Source organism: Colletes latitarsis, chromosome 9, assembly GCF_051014445.1.
Source record: "Colletes latitarsis isolate SP2378_abdomen chromosome 9, iyColLati1, whole genome shotgun sequence".
NCBI lineage: Eukaryota > Metazoa > Arthropoda > Insecta > Hymenoptera > Colletidae > Colletes > Colletes latitarsis.
In genome coordinates this window covers 22,811,219-22,825,567 of record NC_135142.1, presented here as the reverse complement: position 1 = coordinate 22,825,567, position 14,349 = coordinate 22,811,219, and the positions used below count along the sequence as shown (strand labels likewise).

General features: G+C 40.0%; 1 protein-coding gene across 2 annotated transcripts in view; it reads left to right on the top strand.

Moving 5' to 3' along the window:
• The window catches only part of LOC143345783 (uncharacterized), a 455,578-nt gene that overhangs the window by 399,353 nt on the left and 41,876 nt on the right, over positions 1 to 14,349 (top strand). The window lies entirely within an intron of this gene.

Here is a 14,349-nt window from a genome sequence, read left to right as displayed (position 1 = left end):
ATAACTTCGTCTGTCGATACTTTGCCGAAAATAGAGGACGAGGTTCAATAAATTCACTATTAACCTTCTTCTAAATTCAGTTTCCAAAATTATTTATAATCTATGTTGGATTTCAATTTTATCACGTTCAAGAATATTCCGAGTTTCGTCTCTCGCAAGTGCTTGAGCACTATTCCTATATACAGGGTGTTCGGCCACCCCTGGGAAAAATTTTAATGGGAGATTCTAGAGGTCAAAATAAGACGAAAATCGAGAATATCAACTTGTTGATTGAGGCTTCGTTAAAAAGTTATTATAAAATGAAAATTACAAAATTTCAAATCATTCACGGAAAAATTATTTTCGGTTTCAGGGGTTAATTGCAATCATTTTTGGTCAATACACATACCCTCGAAATCTTAATCAGTTTCGAGAAAAAAATTCAGAAGTGGATAAATGTTTCGGCGAAAAAAAAAATTTCAAATCGTTTTGAAAAAATTATTTTTAGCTAGGAGGATTAATTACAATCATTTTTGGTCATTACATATACCCTCGAAATCCTAACCAGTTTCGAGAAAAAAATTCCTTACCGAATATACGATGTCTGACCAATGGTTGACCAATTCTCCTGAAATTTTATGCGTACCTTGAAAACATCATAACTTCTGAACGGATTGTCCGATCTTAATGTTTCAAAATGCAAACGACGCGTATTTTAATGTAGAATATGTAGAAATTCTAAAAATATTGGAAAAGTTGTTCCTTGACTCCGAAGCCTCAATCAACAAATTAGTATCCTTGATTTTCGTCTTATTTTGGCCTCTCTGAAGAATTCTCTGTTATTTGCATATATCTCGTAAATTTTTAATAAACATATATTATAGAAAAAAAAGGTCCAGGACGAAGAACGCCTCCCCTTTCCTCTTCGTATCTTGCCAGAGTTTCTTCCCTAGTTTGTGGATAGTATCTCAACAGCCCCTCCCCAAAAGTTCATAAGACTTTCGATAAGACACCCAGTTAACAGTTGAACAATTGTCATTGAAATCTGGGTGGAGCAAATCCACAGTGATTCCATAAGGAATGTTACGTAAATCGATCCCAGTTTATTATTAGGAAGATCGAATTTGGCTTTCGTTGCAGCAGCAAAAACAGTCCCGCACACGATCGATTCGATCAACAGGATTAAAAAGCCCCTCCCGGAAGACAGTTCAATCGGAAATCGGCTGGACATAGCCTGGAATTCAGGAATTAAGCGATTACTTCCGAAGTTAACCATTGTTCGAACCGGTCCATCAATCGGACCTCCCTTCAGGCTTCGCCCTTCCGATCGAACCTCCCTTCCGATTTTCGCGCGTTGATCCATTCGCACGGAATTAAAACCTTTATCTACGTTTCTCCGTCTGCTTCGGTGAGCTGCGAGCAGCGAAAACGGATGAGAATGCAGCTCGGGTGTGGTGTGAGGGTAGAAAACGATGGACTCGACGAAGGGCGATGCTCGGGCGAAATACCTGCGATCGTTTGTTTCGAAACGTTCAGTTTCCCGTTAAAGTCGATAGCCACGTAAATTTTTACGTCATCTGACTTCGCAGTTCCCCTTTCATAGTTTACTCGGTCTTTCCAGAGCACGGTAACGCCTCCAAAGTTACGAATCGAAATTCGAAGCCTGAAGCTTCACCAATAATTTTTTAAATTTGGAACGTAAACGTTTTCGAGAGATTCATTTCGAATAATCCTTCAGTAAATTTAATTTGAAAATGTTTGCATTAATTCTGAATTACACGAGGTAACTTTGAGGAAAAGTTAATTTTACAGCATCGCGCGAGGAGTAGGAACTACCCCTGTCTAGGCAATTAACAGAAGATCAAATCTAAATAGGAGATAAAGGCATTTGCGTTGCAGATTACAATCAACGCGTGGTAATCTACAACGCAAATGCCTCTCGCGTTTGTTTAGATTTAATCTAATGTTAATTGCTCGAAGATGGCTAACTTCCACGAAATGTATAAAATAGGATCTTCTGCTTCGCAATATTTATCACAATTGTAACCATTGTTCGTGATTCTTACGTAAAAAAACTCCTTCGTTATATATTTTATTTCCTTGGAACTTTTCTCTTTTCCCTGTCTTCGCTTTTTCGCGATAAGGTCTTTTTGTTCCCCGGTCGTTGTAAAGTCTTCCTTATTTATACGTCCGTATTTTTCTCTTCGTTTTCTTGCGTGCAAACGAACCTTCTCCAAGCTTTATGTTTTTCATTCCTGGTCCCTTCGCTCTTCTCTTGACGATTTTAATTCGTTCCTCGTACCGTCTAGTTCTTTTGTTTCCTTCGATCCGCCGTCTCTGTCTATCGTTCTCGGTCACGCAGGCATTTTTCTTTCTCCCTCTGGCCTCAACGTCGGTGATTCTTTTTGCAATTTTCGACGATGTACTATCGATTTACATGAGGCAGCAGAAAAAGCTCGCCTTCGTCAATTCCAGCGCCGGTTATATGGATTCTATAATCGAAAACCGAGATAGGGCCAGAGGAAAATGAGAGGGGCGCAGACGAACATTTCATCTTTTCCGAAGAGGCGAGAGCTTTCAGCAAGTCATTGGACCTTCGACGTAATACGTCGGGCGACTTTTGTGAAACAAATATATCGATGTCTATGAAATAAAATTATTGAACAATTCAAGCATCCATATTTTCGGTGAAAGACGCGTTGTTTGGACCTTCTTTTTTAAAATTAGACTCGTTGGTTGTTCCGTAATTGATTAATTACATTCAAAATTGAAATCTCATTCTCCCTCGTTAATAACTGTCCCTTCGTGCAACGCTAAAATGATGCAATCGATGTAAAGGGAGGAAATAATAGAATATTATAAGCAACAGAGTTTGAGGAAATAAAGCCTTGGTTTAATTGACTGAATTGGAGCAATTTATTATTAAATGTAATTTATTTTGACTTGAAAACAGGAAATTAATTACGTCAGAATCCTTGAGAAATAATTGTTAATTTCACGCGCCCGTAATATTTGCGTTTATTTTTTAACGCGAATCCGTACAAACACAATACAGTTTTAATTGTCTGTTTATTGTCGCATCGTGGTAAATTTGTTAAACCAATTGCAATGAAACTTTGAGCATAACCAAAGTGTGGTTCGAATTAAAATTTAACCTACTCGACGTCACAAAATTTCTATCATAAAGGGGAGTTATGGGAGTGCCAACCATATAGTTTACGATGCCTCGTTTATCGTTGCTTTTATAGCAAGAATGTGTGTAACAAAAGTGGTTGCAAATTAAATTTGGAAACGTTTCTGTTTCGCGCAAATTTTAGCTAGAGTTAGTAATAACCGATATTTGTCGGATAAACTAGAGCCTTCTTTGTTTCACGTTATTTACTTGGTCGTAGCTGTAGCAAAGATGAATTGTACGCAAGTTATTTAGATTTGAAAATATCCCAGGGATTAAAACTTAATTTTTTTATTGGACTTCTCCAGGTCCCAAGAACTGTAGTTTTCGAAATATAAAGTAGCAAATACGACGATTCGATAATTCCAGGCTGCGCGGAAACTAAATCCCGTCGACTTAACCATATCTCCATAGGAGTTTCCTACGTTTCGACTTATCTGAGTAGGGCAGTTAGCCGGAAACCATGCTGACTGTGAAGTTGCTCCGTACTTCCCCCTGTTAAACACACTCACTAATTCCTTAATAGGAGAAATCCTGAGAGTACTCGGGATCCACAAACTTGCGCTAGCAATTCCTGTGCTACCGCGTGCAACGCTGTCAATTTACTTATCAGGTAATTGTCGTGATTATTGAGCACGCTCTTCGCGGAAACCAGAAAATGGTAGAAACACCATTAGCGTTCATTGAACCGTTAAGTAGGAAGATTAACACAAATTTTTGACATGCATTCGGTTGTAGCTTTGTAATTGTTCACTCTGGACCCTTCAGTTAATTAGTTTTTATTCTTAATTACAATTTTAGACGTTGAACAGTCGATTTTCTAATATTGACTTATTTACCCCCTCGACTTTCGATTTAATTTTGTTTAAATTTGTTTTACGAATACCTTGTGAATGTAAAAATCTGTTGATTTTAATATATAATATTATGACGAGTGAGTAGCCTCATGATTGTGAAATTTGACATCAAGAATTTGTAACGAGTCAGACTGGTCATTGTACGATAAGGGGTTAAAAGAAAAGGCAAAAAATATTACTTTCAAAGTTATTTTCCATTTACATATTATCGAAACACGACGTCCACGTGTTCGTATTTTTTTGTATGATGCATTCTTCGAGTAATGTTAATGAAAATTGCTAAAATTTACCGCCACTTCCATACAATGATTTCTAAACACACGTGACCCTCACATTCAGGTTCCACTGTACGAGAAATGAACCTGTTAATCTCCTGTTAATTTTAAGAATCGTTAATGTTTGACCAATTAGAACGAAGAAAAAAAATTTAGAAGGCCACACAGGTAACGAGGAAGGTGTGTTTTTTCCGGACAATTATCCGTAAACGTAGGGAGATTTTTAAGCGAGAATATTACGCCGTAAAGCACGTTCGTCGTGAAAATAGTCAGTGCAGCGAGCAGCCGGAAAATTAGTCGACGACATTCAGTGAAGGGAGACCGGAAGTACCAAACGACGACGGCCCGTGGATTCGCTCGGCCGAGCACGTACACATCCGGCTGCGTTTTATTTTCGTCGATTCGCGCCACTGGACGGTCGTCGCTAGGGGGAAAAAACTAATTCCGTAATTGCGAAGGAAATTTCTTTTGCGTGGAACTTACCAGCCTCGGCCATTCTTCCTTTTCCCTACGACTTCAAAACATTCTTCGTCTTTGGTTCTCGACGACGCTTTGTTTCTCGTTCTCTTTTTCAAAAAACCCCTGCCCCCTCTATACCGCCGCTTCCATTAAGTCTCGCTTCTGCATATTTCCGCCCCGTTTTCCGCCTTACTTTACCTCAACTCGACTTTATACCTTTTATTTCGTTCACCTTGCCCCACCCCTTTGCATTAGATTCCACTTATTTTTCTTATTCAGAGTTCTAATACATCCTTCCTCGATCCTCTCATTTGATCTTTCCGTCGTTCTAACTTCGCGTTCCCTCTTGTTTTTAATTGCTATTCCCTTCGATTAAGTTCGCTTGCGTCGTTGTTCTTTTTCTTTCGCCGCTCCGTTTTTCTCTTTTCTTTTCATCCGCGACGCGAAACTTCTCGAACAATTTCTTTGCAAGCTCGTTCTCGAATCGATCTCTTTCTTCGTCGCTGTTGCGGATCGAAAATTCACTGTAATAACCGATCCATCAATTCGGAAAAATATATATCTTATATCTGACAAACATTTTTTTTAAACCAAAGTCTTCGTCGGAGTATTCGATCTTAAGAAATTTAATTTTGTCCCGTCCCTTCTTGCGCGAAATCGAATACAAAACAGTTTTAATTAATTCTAATTTATTGTAATTAATGACTCGCAAGTTTCTTCCGGGGGCTGTGAAGAAACTCAGATATTTCAGGACTTATAAGTCCACGGAAACGTTAAAGAGCTCCAAGATTTTCGAGGTGCACTCAACTTCTCTAATCCTATTACACCGCGGCGAGGGGTAAGGGACTGTTAATTTTTTAATTCCTCTCGAGCGGTCGTCTTTTTCCTCTGTTTTCTAGTTTCGCGAGACTCGTTTATCGTCGAACCGTTCTTTTCTCGTATCTCCGGTTCTGTTGCGCTCTTTGGGCACTTTCATCGAGTCCCGGACTACGAAGCCTTCCTTTTTTATTCTTTTTCGTCTTCATTTCATCTTTTTCGGGCCACGCTCTAATTCCCTTCGGTGTTCTTTGCCTCCTTTTACCGCGTCGTCGTTCCTCAGGATGCGCTGAAACTACGCTGCCGCGGGTCGCCCTATTTCCGTTTCGTCGATGCACCAACGGATCCTTATTATTTAAATTTTCAGGCCGTGAAATTACAGCCGAGCGTGCCACAGAGATAATAATCGGACGGATGTGCATGACTACAATACACGGTGATCTCTGTCACGATCTTTTTTACGTAGGCGTTTTCGACACAACACGACCAACAATATTTATACAGACAGTATTCATATATGCCGAAAATCCCTATTTACGAGGCTTCACACGACTAATTTCAATCAATTTTCAATCTCGAAATTCGTATAGTCTTTCATATCCCCCGCTGTGATAATCGAAATATCAGTATTAATACTCGAAATTATTCCAGAACACGATTTTAACTTCTTTCGTTAGTCGTATTTCGCCTCCATTGTCTTTCACGTTGTTTGCTCTTTGTCTGTCCTTGCCCAAAGCAGGAAATGAAAAACGCAACGATTAAACGAGGACAGGCAGTCGAATTAAAGTTTCATTAACCAACCTTCTTGTAGGCTGTGGACTCTTCTCCGCTTCTGAGTCGCGGTAGCCTTGAGTTTTGTGGGTCATGTCCGACAGTTAGTACGGAAGAGCCGTTAAGGCATTCAAAATGTATCCCTTTGATTGCAAGAAGCGTATGTATACCAGAGTGTTTTCAAAGTTACAGCACAAACGGGAACAAGAAATTACGAACTTGTCTCTATTTTTGTTACGTTAAAATATCTGACTAATTTTTTTAAAGAACTGCCCGACAAAATTGCGAAACTATCGACAGTTTAAATTGAACATTTCTACCCCTCCCAACTGGTGTCGAACATGCCAAACACCAGAGCGATGTTCATTTTAAGAATCATTACTCAGAGTTCGTTACCCTAACGAAGCTCGAGGCTATCGATTAATATCTTAGCCAGTAAAATGAAAGGTGTCGCGAGCAAGGGGTTAATATTAAGCGCTTTGCGTGACATTCGAGGGGAGGAAAGTGCACGATGTAACGACGAAATAGCGCAGAGCGTTTTATTAAGCCGGAGATTCATAAAAACCACGGCGAGCAGTGCACGAAAGGTACGAAGGGCGAGAAAAGCAAGTCGCGCTCGGACGAAAACAATAGAAAAGAAGGGAAGACTCGACGCTGTGTAACAAAGGATCCCGACCAGCGTGGCTCTGAATTCTCCGTTCTTTCGAGCCACCTTTTCGCTCCCCTCGGTCGTTCCTATTTTTCCTAGCGCATTGGTCGGCACTTTTTCCATTTCTTCGGACAGTATAATGTGGAAAGCGTCGGAAAATGCTCGTCGCTTCCGTGACCGCGCCCCCTTCCAAAGCGCGAGCTCAAAAGCGATCGCGAGGATGCTTTATTAAAGCTAAAGCCAAGCGTTAAGCAGCCGACTCGGTGCGTTATTGTCGTGGTTGCGTCGAAACAGGGACGGCTGACGCGCGTGTTTTTTGTTTTCCGGACAATTGTCGGCGCGAACGAGCGAACTCGATGATTCAAGGGTGGCACTCGAGTCTCGAAAGTCCGATTTTCCATTCTCAAACTTCGCTAACCCTTCGTCCTTTAAATTAGTCCGGTGATGAACCGCGAAAAAGAAATTAATTTCTAGCAAATCTTACCAAAAATAATTGCCTGTTAGGTGTAGAGATAAAGATCTAACTTATCCGATTTGTGTATTCCTGAATTTATTTCGCAGGGATCGTCGCTGAACAACTTTAACGATAAATCGCGAGCACGAAAGCTCCTGGAAAAAGATTTAGCAAAAATTGTGTAATTTACATTCCAATTAAAATAATTCACAGAATATCGGAGCAAATTGCTCGTCTAATCGTCTTAACTCGTCGGTTTCTCGGGCTCGATTAAGTTATAATGAATACATAATTTTTCGCTCCAATTCTCGCGCAAATTAATTGCAGGACGGGCTATTTAAATACGGTCCCTTAACAAATGGTATTTTCTTTCAATTTACAAGAAAAATGAACGAGGATTCTTGTTCGTTCTTTTTCTCGACGTGAACCATTTTTATTTTCGCACCGATTTCTTTCACAAGTTATGATCCAAAAGAAAACGCAATATCAATATCTATCTATATCATTCAGACCTAACCCTGACCTGCTATGTTAGATTATATCGTGAATATCATTATTTATTCACTTGGCGACAATACTGTGAGACACTATATTAAAAAACAGTGTGTTATCGTTTACTTTGAGAGACATATTTTGATGCACATTGTTACAACGCAGATTTGTATCGTCGCGTAAAATTGATCTGTCGTATTATTATTATTAAACGCGTTATTCGGTGCTGGAGGGTTGCGAGCGTCGAGCGATCGGAACGTTCAAAATTCCATTAAGCCTGCAGAAAGAAGGGAGCATGAAAGTAGTGGACAAAGGGTGCTGGACATCGAGAGCCAGGTTGGTCCGGCAAATTTTCCCGAGTCATGCTTTCACTCGGCAGCTCGTAAACTGCAATCTCTGGACGGCGTCGTTTCGTATTTCCACCCCCCTCCCACGCTTGAAATTTGTTATCGTGATCACTTCGACCCCTCGTTCCATCCAATTTCCTCGGAATGGAGGAACGGTTGGCCTCTTTGAAACGGAACGGACGTCCGTCGCGAGCCGTTCCGAGGAGCCCCGGGTGCGATCGCTCGAATTGCAACGAGCAACACGGAAATCGCGAGCGCACGACGAGCTCTGCGCGACAAAGGAGAACGTATCTTGAACACGCGCGATCGTCCGTCGGATCCCTCTCGAAATTGCTACTTACCCTCGCCAACACTTTCCAGCGAGGGTGAGCGAGACACGTATAAATCGCGAGGCCCTTTTTACACTCTGCTACACAAGAGCTTAGCGTCGAAGTCTCCAGGGAGGATTGATCCAAAATACAGTATGTTCGGTCATCCCTGGGAAAAATTTTAATGGGGGATTCTAGAGGCCAAAAAAAGACGAAAATCAAGAATACCAATTTGTTGATGAAAGCTTCGTTAAAAACTTATTAATAATTAAATTCAAAAATTTCAAATCGTTTTGGAAAAATTATTTTCAGTTGCGGGAGTCGATTACAATAATTTTTGGTCATTACACATACCCCCGAAATCCTACTCAGTTTCGAGAAAAAAATTCCTTACCAAAAATATAATTTCTGGCCAGAAATGTCTGCCCGAATTTTCATACGAATCTTTAAAACGTCATAACTTCTGAACGGATTGGACGATTTTAATGTTTAAAAAAGCAAACTACGCGTATTTTGGTGGAGAATATGTACAAATCGCAAAAATAGTCGAAAAGTTGGTTCTTGACCCTGCAAAATGAGAAAAACCCCATAAAAATGGTCCATTTTTCATACAGCCATAACTCCTACAATTGTGAATATATTTCAATGAAACTTTTTTCTGAAGTAGAGCTCATAAGTACCTAAAAAAAAGTGTTAGACAACTTTTCTGTAGGGCTTCAAACAAGATTACTAAAAATGAAAAAGTAGTTTTTAAGAAAAATCGACAGGAGTAGGTGCCTAAATTTTTCGACGAAAAAAAAAAATTTCAAATCATTCTAAAAAAATTATTTTCGGTTGCAAAAGTTGATTACAATCATTTTTGGTGAGTAGAAATACCCCCGAAATCCTACTCAGTTTCGAGAAAAAAATTCCTTACCAAAAATATAATTTCTGGCCAGAAATGTTTGCCCGAATTTTCATACGAATCTTTAAAACGTCATAACTTCCGAACGGATTGGACGATTTTAATGTTTAAAAAAGCAAACTACGCGTACTTTGATGGAGAATATGTACAAATCGCGAAAATAGTCGAAAAGTTGGTCCTTGACCCCGCAAAATGAGAAAAACCCCATAAAAATGGTCCATTTTTCATACAGCCATAACTCCTACAATTGTGAATATATTTCAATGAAACTTTTTTCTGAAGTAGAGCTCATAGGTACCTAAAAAAAAGTATTAGACAACTTTTCTGTAGGGCGTCAATCAAAATTACTAAAAATAAAAAACGAATTTTTAAGAAAAATCGACAGGGAGTAGGTGCTTAAATTTTTCGACGAAAAAAAAAAATTTCAAATCGTTCTGAAAAAATTATTTTCAGTTGCGGGGGTCAATTACAATAATTTTTGGTGAATAGACCTACCCCCGAAATCCTACTCCCTTGCTAAAAAAAATTCAGTACGGGCGGAACTTTAAACGTTAATAACTTCTTAACGAAGCCTCCATCAACAAATTAGTATTCTTGATTTATTTTTGTAAATTATTAAAATTTCTCCTTTTAAGCGAACCTCGTGAACTTTTGCACGCTTAAAATAAGAGCTACTGGTGAATAATCTTCCACTTTCGAACCCTCGTCGCAAACACTTCGTAGAATAAAATTCACCCGAAATAAAGGGGAACCATCCTTCGCTGATATCAATCAAACGTGCAATTTACGGGATTTATGAAAAAGCTGAGCTTGCAAAAGGATCCTGGAGGATCGCTATCGCTCGCCCGAGACCTCATGATATTATAAATTGTACTACCACGTGTTTGTTACATAAATTCCCGCGCGTAACAATTATTTGGGAACTCTGTTTTGTTTGGGATCCAAGATGGTCGAACTGTCCCCTCGTGCTTTAGGCGTTTCTCGACCAATTAATTTCACTGAGTTGCTTCATTTTGTTCGGTAGCTTCTCACATTCACCCTCCGTGTACATCTTTCCGGCGGCGAAAGGTTTCTGAAATAAAAAGCTCACGAGCGCTAATGGATTCCATCAGCCTGGATAAATTTCGCTCGATCCTCATCGTTCTTGAAGATTCTTCATTATTTTGCAATCACTTATTACGAGCGCGTTTCCTCGATGCCCCGGAAGATGCACCGCCCCCGCAATTTATCGTTCCTATCGATCCTTCTTCACTGATACTTTCCGTGGCGGCACGAGGGCCGAGGCTGTGTCAAATCGCGTCGACTCGTACTGTTTGTAATCGTCTTTGACGTGAAACGCGAATCTTTCAGGCCACGTTCACGCGAGAAACGAAGTTTACGCGGAATTTCTCGAGCGCGAGCATCTCATGTCGCTCGAAGCGCGAAAATATCGAGTTTACCGTAAATCGATTACGTTTCTCTAGAATATTTCACAGCGAACGGAACGAAGAAAAAGTTCTCATCGCGAGTACGTTAATTAAAAGGAGAAATAGGTCACATTGTTGCGAATCGTTTGGATCGTTTCGAAAGTTGCAATAACGGCGATGGTGGTTTTCCAAATAATCGAGTAGCAGAACCGACGAACCGCGAACTGCAAAAAAATCGCCACTTTTTTCCCCCTCGTTCCCCCTTTCGAAAGAGAAAACAGGGATGCTTATTAGAGAGTTTCGCATTAAAGTATAATTAGAAATGCAATGAAATTGCCCGAGTCGCGGTTAAAAGAAGAGAAAACGACGAGCAGAAATGTACAAGGGGTTGGGGGATAATAAGAAGTCGAAACAAAACGACAGCGATGGTGGAAATATCTAGACGATTTCCAGCACGAAACTTTCCAGTCGTTTGCTTTATTGCCTCCTTAAAACGGAAATCGTCGCCGCTCGATTATAGCTGTCTACTAATTAAGACGACTTCACTGTCATTGTTTCTTGGTCGTTTTCATTTTATAGGCTGAACGCAACTTTCGAGCAAAATTAGACGTCGAGAGTAGTACTATGCAACAATATAATACGATTCAATGTAGTCACGAATTTGTCACGATTAAATGTAAAATAGTGTCTAATAGACTTCCAGAATCGTGACGAGTGAATAAATATTAGATGATATATGTAAATTTATTAGCTGTTTTAATGATCAAAGAAATTTTTGGTATTTTTGCATCTTCGTGGCAGGGAGTGATACAGTTAATATTGTCAATGGCTTGCAGCTGTAAACTATTTCGTGAAATAACGTTTCGACGTTACACTGTTGTTGGATCAAACTTAGTCAGTTGCTCAATGCTATCTCTGACTGTGAACCACAACATACACGACTTCGTGTATTCATGTTATCATAGCTTGCCTCTCTGTTTGAGAAATAGAGACAGCATTACTGCAGGTTCACGAGAATAAACGAAAACCATGGCGTTTTAGTACGAACATATAGTAAGAATAACACTTAAGTGGCCTTGAGCGTTAGTTTTGACTCGGCTATATCAACAGTATCCATTTAAAAAACCACCAAAATTCAGAGATTTTAATATCACTTGCTTGTATGTACATTTACTAAGGAGAAAAGTCGAGAAACTTTACTGAGACTAATACCAGATATTAAACAAAATGAATAAGATACATCAATAGAATAGTAGTTAAAAATGAAGCTGTTAGGCTAGATTCATCACAGGAAAATAAATTACAAATGTAAAAGTTAAATCCATAAGGTACATATTCAATCTAGTAGTACAAGCCCACGATGTCTGACCATTCCTCGTTATTTCTACTTGTAACATTCTTAAACTTGACCGAGACTAATATCGGATATTAAACAAAATTAATAAAATACCTCGGTAAAATAGTAGTTAAAAATGAAGCAGTTAGGCTAGATTCATCACAGAAAAATAAATTGCAAGTGTATTCTTTTTAATCTGTGAAGTACATATTCGAGTCTGATCATTCCTCGTTCTTTCTACTTGTGTCGATGTTCCTAAAAATTGGCGTTGATATGGTATCATCTACAATCGATTTTAATTATTTAGAAGCTGGTACAATCGTTCTAAAAACAAATAATACAGTCTGTATCCACAATCACCGATGCAAGTAGAAATACCAAATAATAGTCAGTCACGTTCTTCAAGCCTCGTACGAAAAAGATTCGTCTACGATGTAAAATTGACTTTTATCACGTACGAATAAAAGTAAAATAGGTTGATAAATAAAATAAATCTTGATACTGTCTACTTTCGCAAGGAACGCATTGTAAATAATTTTGAATTTACGCCGCTTGTAAACCAAGCGCGGCGAATGACCCTTATCGGAATAAACTAGCATACAGTGTTTCCAGCCAGACACGAAACGAGCAAAAGCGGTTTTAAGCAGAGAGTAGGAGAAGGCAGAAGCGTCTAGCAGGCTGGTTCTCCAGCGGGGATCGATGCTGAAAAGAAAAACAGCCATCCAGCTCGCGGAAACTCGGACAGCCCGGTGACGCTGGAATGTTTTATAACGGGTGGACCGCGCGCGTTTTCTTCGTCCCGTTTTCCAACCGTGTTTCTTCCCGTCTCGGCCTCCTCTTTTTTTCTCCCCTCGCAAACAGAAACGACGCTGGCTCGAAACGCTGAATAGCCCCCGCGATTCTTACGGCGACGACAAAAGTTTAGTTAAAACGCGGAGACCTGGTTTCGCGGATTTGTTTTCCGCCTTTCTTCGCCCGGCGGCTCGCAATTAAACGCACGCCGTGATTGTTCGGGGAAACGGTTTCCAAAAGGGAGTCCTGTGCTAAGTGGAGCGAGCACGAAACGATTGTTTCTCAAAGCACAGAACTCCGATGGAGGGGAACGACGGACGCGTTGGCAATTTTTACGAAATTAATTACACCGTTAAAGAATCGAAGCGCGTTTCTATATTTCAAAATAAGAAGTCATCCTCCTGTAAGACGTATTCGAATTTTCAAATGGATTTTAGAGGAAAACAGCGCATCTTGCCAGGTGATGTATTTTAAAATCGAGACATGTCGAAATAATTATCGCGCGATGCACGTTTACGGTACATGGGAAATGACGTATGCACGAGACACCGTGAAAGAGAAATGGTGAAAAAAGTTTGCAAGATTTCCTTACAGTGTCGAGTTCGTTTGCATTCGGGTGAAATGGACGAAACTCCGGGGCATAAATTTCGAACGAAGGCTGCAAGTTTTTCATCAAACTCGTGCACCAGGGCGGACGGTGTTCCCCTCTCCCCCTCCCCCGTCCCCCCTCCAGTGGCAAGTTTACGAGGCAGGAATTCTGCTCCGTCAATACTGTATTAGCCCGCGATAAGTTTAAGCCATTTGAATCCTCGGTGAGTTGTTCGGGCTTACCGGTCGGCGCAACTTTAATGGCTCGCAGATTTAACAGGGCGCAGGTACAAACTTTCCTACGGGGGCCAACTGAAAAGCTCGAGGCATTCGGCCGTGCAACCGAAACAAATTTCTAATTTCGTACACGTACAGACTTGAAAGAGTTTCCGACGTTGCGGAGATCGGGTGGAACTGTCGCGAAAATTAACGGAGACGACAAGGGGATGCTCGTTTATTCATCGCCTCGGCCATATTTCGTCGATCCCTCGTACCCTGCAAACCTCGACAGATCTTCCCTTTTTCTAGAAGTTGGCGTTGTTTGCTCGAAACATTAAACGTTTTATGCAGTATAATATTTTTTAAATTCATTCAATGATAGAACTTCGATAAATAGTGGCGTCTCTAATTGCCTATATTTTTTATACGTTTATTTTGTAATATAATTTTATAATTATGCATGCCATGTAACGCTAAAAGTGTTTTGCCTCTCCAAATTTGCGCTGGACTCAAAATTCAATAATT